The sequence below is a fragment of the Mus caroli genome, chromosome 9, assembly GCF_900094665.2.
Source record: "Mus caroli chromosome 9, CAROLI_EIJ_v1.1, whole genome shotgun sequence".
Taxonomy (NCBI): Eukaryota; Metazoa; Chordata; class Mammalia; order Rodentia; family Muridae; genus Mus; species Mus caroli.
The window spans coordinates 115135798-115143347 of record NC_034578.1 but is presented as its reverse complement, the minus strand read 5'-3'; the positions used below and the strand labels follow the sequence as shown (position 1 = coordinate 115143347).

The following is a 7550-nucleotide window of genomic DNA, read 5'->3' as shown; positions in this document are numbered from 1 at the left end:
TCATCTGAAGCCACGGTTTCACGTCACCAAGTCTGCAAAAAACCGTTCACAAACCACACCAAAACTTATCGGTAAAGAACTCCTAAGGCCAAAGAGGGAGACTGGGTAGATTGTTTTTAATTTGTTTCTTTTTGTCAAAGGGGGACAAAACACGCTTTGGTGAGTGCGAGTGTTTATTCTGGAACACAAACCCAGAGTCTGGAAGGGAGCTTTCAATGGGTGCCGCTCTGCCACACAGGGGCAGCGGTGGGGCTCAGCCCATCCTGCTAAGGACGGGCAGCCTGGGCCAGGCTTGGGAGTCTGTCATGGCTGCCAGACGAATCATTATCTAATTGCAGCCTTTTCTCTTCCTTAGGTTTCAGCAGGTCCCGAGAGAGCATTTAAAATCACATTTACTACTTTACCATCTAATCACACATAAGCCTCTCCCCATACCCTCCACCCTCCTTCCATTCAGAGTGTACTTTCTGGAGCACCATCCAGCAAGCAGGGTGGAACTCGTGACGGGAAATGGGAACGGCACCCACGAAGGCGTGATTCCTTGTAGATCCTTGAGTGACGGGTGAGGTTTCCATCAGGCAAGCTCAGCCACCTTCGTGGAGGAGCCCGGACAAGTGTAAGTTTCGCAGAGCTGGGGTCTCCAGCTTACTTCTGCTAATGCTACCCCAGGCCTTTAGACGGAGAACAGATGGCAGATGGAGTTTCTTCCTGCCATGCGCGAATGCTGAGCGGATCTCATGATCCCGGAGCTCATGGTTTTCAGTAGAGGCAACCTGGGCTAAGAAGAGATCTCCGACTTACGGAGCAGCAAAGGTTTGGATGTGGAACTTGGGGTTCAGTCTGTGACTGACGATAGAGAGACACACGCTTAGGGACGTTATGGGGAGGATTTCAGATTTACTCATGGACAAAGCGTAGTGCTTTAAAAGAGTGGCCTTCACAAAATACTCATCTGTGGAGAGGGCTAGTGTTCTCTTTCTTTGAACGGTAAAAGGTCGTGGCTAATTCAAGCACTGGTCTTTCCTGCATGCTCTACCAAGTCGGTGCTTTCGAATAAGTTGTGCTGACATAAACATACTTTCTTTATTAGATGGTGTGATATTTAGAAAGTTTTACCAAAACAATGGTAAACAGATGACACCAATCCTGGAGGCATTGGTGAGGGTTCTACATCTTAAAAATGGAGAGACATTGAGCCTCCTTGGGCGTTGGGAGATGAGTTTGGCCTCAGTCTCGAGGCAGCGAACAGTCTTGGTAGGGAGATGGAGGTGAGAGGAAACCATTGGCTTCCATTCTTGCTCACACTCTAGAATCAACAGATGTTTCAGGGGCTGCTGGATGCCGCTGGTTCAGCTGGCTCCGAGCATCTCAGGAGTAACGGACGAGAATCTGTAATTTTCAGAGTTCTGAGAGAGAGTGGTTGGGCCTTGGGGATCTGGTGATGAGAAACAACAATGGAGGTGGTGAGGAGGGGGATTTTCCAACCTGCTGTGGAATGTTTCTGTGTGTTCAGTCAGAGTCAGTCACACGGACAGCCACTCTGACTCCAGGAAAAACGACTCGCTCAGATCTCTCTGTGGGTCTAGCTGTGTTTGGGCAGCAATCTTCCTCCTCCTCCTTCCTCTTCCTCATCATCTTCCTTTCCACCCTTCTCTTTCCCTTTTCCTCCTCCTTTCTCTTCCTCCTTCTTTCCCTTCTCTTCCTCCTCTCTCCCTCCTCTCCTCTCTCCCCTTTCCTCTTTTCCTCCCCTTCTCTTCCTCTTCTTATTCTTTTCCTTCTTATCTTCATCTCCTCTTTCCTCTTTCTCTTTCCTCTTTCTCTTTATCCTTAACTTTCCTCCTTCTCTTCCTCCTTTCCCCTCCCCTCTTCATCATCCTCCTCTCCCCTTCCTCTTCCTTCATCTTGCTCTAGTATACATAGTGTAAGGCTTCTCTCTTAATGATGGTTTTGTTCTTTGAGATTACCTGATTCGATTGGTGCCGGAAAGAAAGAGGCACACAGGCTGTCTATCTGCTGTGGTTTTAAAACACAGTTTGAATCAGTTTTACTGCAAAAAACAGATGCAGGCAGGAGTCACAGATGCATATTTTGAGTAACAGAAGCCAAAGGTTGGGCTTTCTAACCACACAGTGTGGGAGGAAGGTTGAAATGACATAGAGAAATGAATTGCTTTTAGACTGATGGGCAAATTTGTTTTGAAATGGCTTAAAGTTGGTTTGAAACGTTAGAAGGTTTTGAAGTGGTCTTAAGGAGTAATTTCCTAGTTCCCTGTCCACTTGCTTAGCAAGTGGATGATGATGGTGGTGATGATGATGATGATGATGGTGGTGATGATGATGGTGATGATGATATGCAATCATAGGGACGGGAGCACCAGCGTACTTTCCTGGCATACAAAAGAGCATATATCTACAAGGCTGGTCCTCATGACTGCCAGAAGGAAATGGAAGAGAAATCTGAGAATGCTCTGTAATGGTAAAATGTGACAAAGAGGTTGTTTTTATATCCCCTCAAATAAATATTGCCAAGGAAATGCTGTCCCAAGAGGACAAAACCAGTCTTTCCTGACTCTGATCAGGTGGAGGCATGTGTTCCTGAGTTTCAAAGCCTAATCAAGTCACGAGGCTCCTAGGAACTTAAGCATCAGCTCTAGCTTCTGAAGGCCTCCTGCGCTCAGAGCAGAGATATGGAATGGCAGACACTGACTCTGGAGCCTTCCTGTCCCTGTCGCTGGTCCTTGTCCCCTTCTTGTTCATTCTCCATTCACTGGCATGCCCTTTCTGTATCGCCATGTCTACCCTCATCTGGCCTGCCTTTCCAAGTCTTGACTGACCACACCTTGTCCTCCGACAGACACAACCACCTTTCCTTTCTCTGCTTCGTTCCGTTCTTCACCGTCTTAAGTTCACTTCACCTATTTAGATGCCGCTTGTGCTTGCACGGCTCCTGCCGGACTGTGAGTGTAGGTGGGCCGGGATCTCAGCCTCCTCTATTCTTACAGCTTCACCAAGGCTTCGGACATGTTAACAGCTCTGTGAGTACTGGCGGAATCAAAACCATGGCTGGGTGTCCTGAAGTATACGAGAAGATTCGGATGTATGAACACACTCTCGCCGTCTCCACTCAAGCCCCTCCCTTCCCCGCCAGCGTCCTCTCTGAGAGGCTTTGCTTGGTGTCCTCAGATAGCCTGCTGGTCCCTTCTGCTCCTATATTTTCCACTTGTTCATCTTAGCTTTTTATTCTTTTGTGCTTCTCTCTGAGTCTCCAAAGATGATGAAAGCCACATTTTATGAACTAGTTCCTAAGAGTAAGACTAGGTCGAGGTGACCATGGCCCAGCAGCAAGTACGGTGACTAAGAACACAGGCTCATGGCCTGAGCCAGACCTTATGGTCCAGGCTTTGCTGTTATTAGTGTCATAGGTAACCTTCCTCTTCTCCTTGTTACTACAATTCTGAAATGGCCTTAGTAAACCCAAGTCACAAGACAGTGTAAGGATTAGGTAGGCAGATGCTCAGAAACAAATTAGCCCTTCTTCTCAGCTCCAATGCCCAGTGTCATCTAATTAAAACTGAGACTTGGACTTTCTGTTCTGAGGACTTATTCAAGGTCATATAACTGATTTTCTGACACAGAGAACAGTCCTGTCCACGGTTCCCAGAGTGAGACGTCCTCTGGACATGGTTCAGCACTGTCTGTCTCTAAGGCTTCGTTCGTACTCTGTAGAGAAACGCCATGGCATTCAAAACCCCACAGAAATGTTTCACGGGGCTGTAGCTTGACCTCGTACTACACCTGGTCTGAGGAGAGGAAAAAAGGAGTGAGCTCTGTGTGTTGTTGTTGTTGTTGTTATTGTTGCCATGTGGCTCACAATGCTGATTATAAGCATAAATCAGAGGGTTTTTCCAAGAAAGGAGGTGGGGGAGGGGGCTCAAGTGGTGGGTGGGCTTTAGGCAGAACTCTCAGGGCCCAGGGGCAGGCAGAGCATCAGAAGCATCCAGACTGTGCTGTCTGTGGTGATAAAAAACCAGAGCTGGAGTCACCTCTAGGTGGGAGAGGCTGGCCTCGGAGGCTTCTGTTGGAAGATTCTCTACCTGCCAGTCATGGTGGTGATCACAGGGGAATCTGCTTGTGTTAGAAAGGAACCATCCAACTATTGGTTTAAGATAAGCAAACCAAGGAGTTCAATTCCAAGCCCAAGAGCAGTTGGCGAGGCTGTAGGAGAGATAAGAATCTTGACTGAGATCTCCAGTGGCTTGGCTTTGGCTAAGTCAGCCTCCAGGCCGACTGACTGTAGCCTTATCTTAGGAAAGGGTTAAATGGGCTAGCCTGGTGTGCCGGGGTGAGGATGAAGACGCACTGTGTGCTTGCTGTTTTTGTCACTATGTTCAGCGCTCTGAAGGCGAACTGAATGGACAGTGTGGTGAGCAAGGCCATCGGATTTGTCTGTCTCTGAAAGCAGAGGAAGCTGTGGTGCTCTTTCCTATTCAGTGTAAGCTGGAGCCTTGGATGGTCATAGGCCAGGCACGGGTCAGAACATCCGAACTTGGTTGCTTCTTGGCTCTAGAAGCCGAGGGACAGGAAGAATGGCTTAAAGCATCCTAGTTGGGCCACTGACTCAGAGGTTGATTGGGGGCGGGGTGTGGGCGGGGGTGACTATCTTGACACTGCAGAGCCAGTTCCTTCCAACAGTGGGATGCCAGCAGAGGGGAAGAGGGAGGAATCTAGAGATTGTGTTGATTCGGGCTGTAACCGTGCCCTGCCATCCTAAAGCTGCTTCTGGATAGCTAGAAGGGTCCACGACTCCCCTGACTCTCAGGTTCTCTGCCTGGCTGGGGGAAGTGACGTTCCTGAGAGTCCATACAGTTTGATGTGAATCCGGTATGTTTGCTGTTGTTAAGTCAACTATTTAGCAACCACCGACAATAAAATTAGCACGGACGCTTCTAAGCCACATATACCTTTAACTCACCTGATCCCCTCGTGGGACTGATACCGTGACTGCTTCGAGGAAACAGAGGTTCAGAGGAGTGACCTGATCTCCCGTAGACCACAGCTAGTGATTTGTAATTCGGACATTTGTTTCCTTCATTTGTTTTTAACTAGTGTTTTGCTTGTTCTCTGAAAATTCCATACAAGCATACAATGAGTTTTGATGGTATTCACCCCCAGCTTCCCTCCAGGCTCACGTGTGTGAGTGTGTGTGTGTGTGTGTGAGTGCGCACACACACATATTCTCATTTTCTGTGCTGCCCATACACCACAGGCATGGACATCCTACCAGTAACTGGGTCCCCAAGGAAAAGTGACTCTGCCTTCGTCAGTAATCGTCCACAACCAGTTGTTCCTTGGAGAGGGGTGGAGCTTGGCAGGCCCCTCCCCTGTCGATGTTGGTAGGTCTACTGGCTTGCTCTTTCTCTGGTCTGGTGCAGGTGAGGATAGCTGCTGTGAGTCCCTGCGTGCAGCAGTTGCGCCTTGTCTAGAAGACAGCATCCCATCCCGTGGCTCTCTCCTCCCATCCTCCAGATCTTACAATCTTTCCATAACCCCCCTTCCTCGATGTCCCTTAAAGTGAGGATTTGAAGCCAAAGCTCCTGGCTCCCAGATATAACGAACTCACGAGAGCACTCGCTCCTCTCTGAAGGTTGGTTTGAGGTGCAAGGGAAGAGATGTGACAGGTATAAAAAACGGGTCAGGGATATTCCTTAGGAGGGGCAAAGCTCAGATTCCATCTATTGCACGTTGTGAAGTCTAAAACTAGACGTATGCCACAAAGTTCTCAAAATGTGACTCTTTTCCTTAGAACATAGTTTTAGTCCAGTGATAATATCTGATGCAAGAAGTCAGCAAACCCACTCGGACCCTCTATGTGTGCTGCTCGCTGTGCTGGGCACTGAGCACACAGAGCTAAGGATGGAATAGATGTCCCTTTGCCGGCATAGAACTCAGAGACAGCAGGGCAGACACACAGGAACTGAGCAAACACACAGATAAGTACCACTGTCGAGTGCAGTGAGGAAGATCAAAACGGGGTCCTTAGAGAGGCACCCTTGGGCACAGCTGGTTCAGACAGGCAAGACCCAAAAGGGCTCACTGAGGAAGCCACACGGAAGCTGCAGCCAAATAGGAGACACACGATTCTGTCAGAACTCCTCATTTGGACAGGAGATTTAAGGACCAAACCAAAATTGTGACTTGTGAACAAAAGGCGAATTCCTTCAATGCCAGGAGCTGCAAGGCCGCCTGGGATTTTCCCAGTGCCCTTTGCCTCCCCAGAATAAACCGAAGGGCTGCTTTATACTGCTTGGCATTTACATAATGTGCACAGTGCTCCTGCCTTAGAACTTTGTGTCCAAAACCCATTTCTGCCTGTCAATTTTTATTAGACTTTGCATATTTTTCTTTAGAAATTTAGCAGAGAAAGGGGGAATTACTCTTTGCGAGAAATATATTTGGCTCTAAAGTAATTAATGCTTAAGAAGATTAACTACCATAGAATTGCTTCATGGCAGAGGTCCTACATAGGTGCCCCTGCTTTGGGGATGTAACCAACAGAAACCAGATTTAGAGGGGAAAGGTCCCAGGGGGGACCTCCAGACAGGGTGCAAGTCTGCATAACCTCCAGGGCCCAGAGCTCGGGTGCACCGTGCCTCTCCCACACCTATTGCAGCATAGCTGCCATTTAAACACTACCCAGGCTAGAGAAATGGCTCAGCGGGTAATGCCATGCAGGTGGGAGTGCCTGGTTTCAAGTCCTTAGAACCCATGTAAAGCTGGGGACTGTAGCTGTATCTGAAACTCCTGTGCTCCTATATCGAGATGATAGGCAGAAGACAAAGAATTTCAGAAGCTTGCAGCCCAGTTAGCTTGGCACGCTCAATCATAATCAACAAAGAGACCCTGCCTCAAACAAGGACAGAGGTGAAGGCCACATCAGAGGTTGCTCTCTGACATCCACACATGCCATACACGTGTATGCCTGCACACGCACACACACACTCACACAGTTTCTCTCTCTCTCTCTCACACACACACACACACACACAGAGTCACACAATTCCTCTCTCACACACACATACACACTCTCACTCAGTCTTTTGCATGCACATACACACTCTCACTCTCTCACACACATTCACACACACACACTCACACACACACTCTCTCACACACATTCATACACTCTTACACACATACACACTCTCACAACTCTCTCACATACACACACATGCACACACATACACACTCCCTCCCTCACACACACATACACACTCATTGATACACATGCATACTTTCACACACACAAGTCTTTCTCACAAACTCACACACACATACACACCCACATATTTACAAACTCTCACACACACTCTCTCACACACGTACACACTCTCAAAGTTTTTAGTTTTAGAGATTTTAAAAGGACACTCACAGACGTATTGGTTATTTCTTTCATTCACACTTCAAACTACTTTATTTCTTAAAACCCCACAGCCAGAGCCACATGATGGTTCCTCCTCCTCCTCCTCCTCTTCCTCCTCCTCCTCCTCCTCC

General features: G+C 48.1%; 1 protein-coding gene across 2 annotated transcripts in view; it reads left to right on the top strand.

Moving 5' to 3' along the window:
• The first annotated feature begins 296 nt into the window (after nt 1-296).
• Nucleotides 297-7550, top strand: part of Scn10a (sodium voltage-gated channel alpha subunit 10) — a 108901-nt gene continuing 101647 nt past the window's right edge. For both annotated transcript variants that reach the window (XM_021173168.1, XM_021173166.1), the window contains exon 1: nt 297-616. The gene's annotated coding sequence lies outside the window, so the exon portion shown is untranslated. The remainder of the gene's footprint in view (nt 617-7550) is intronic.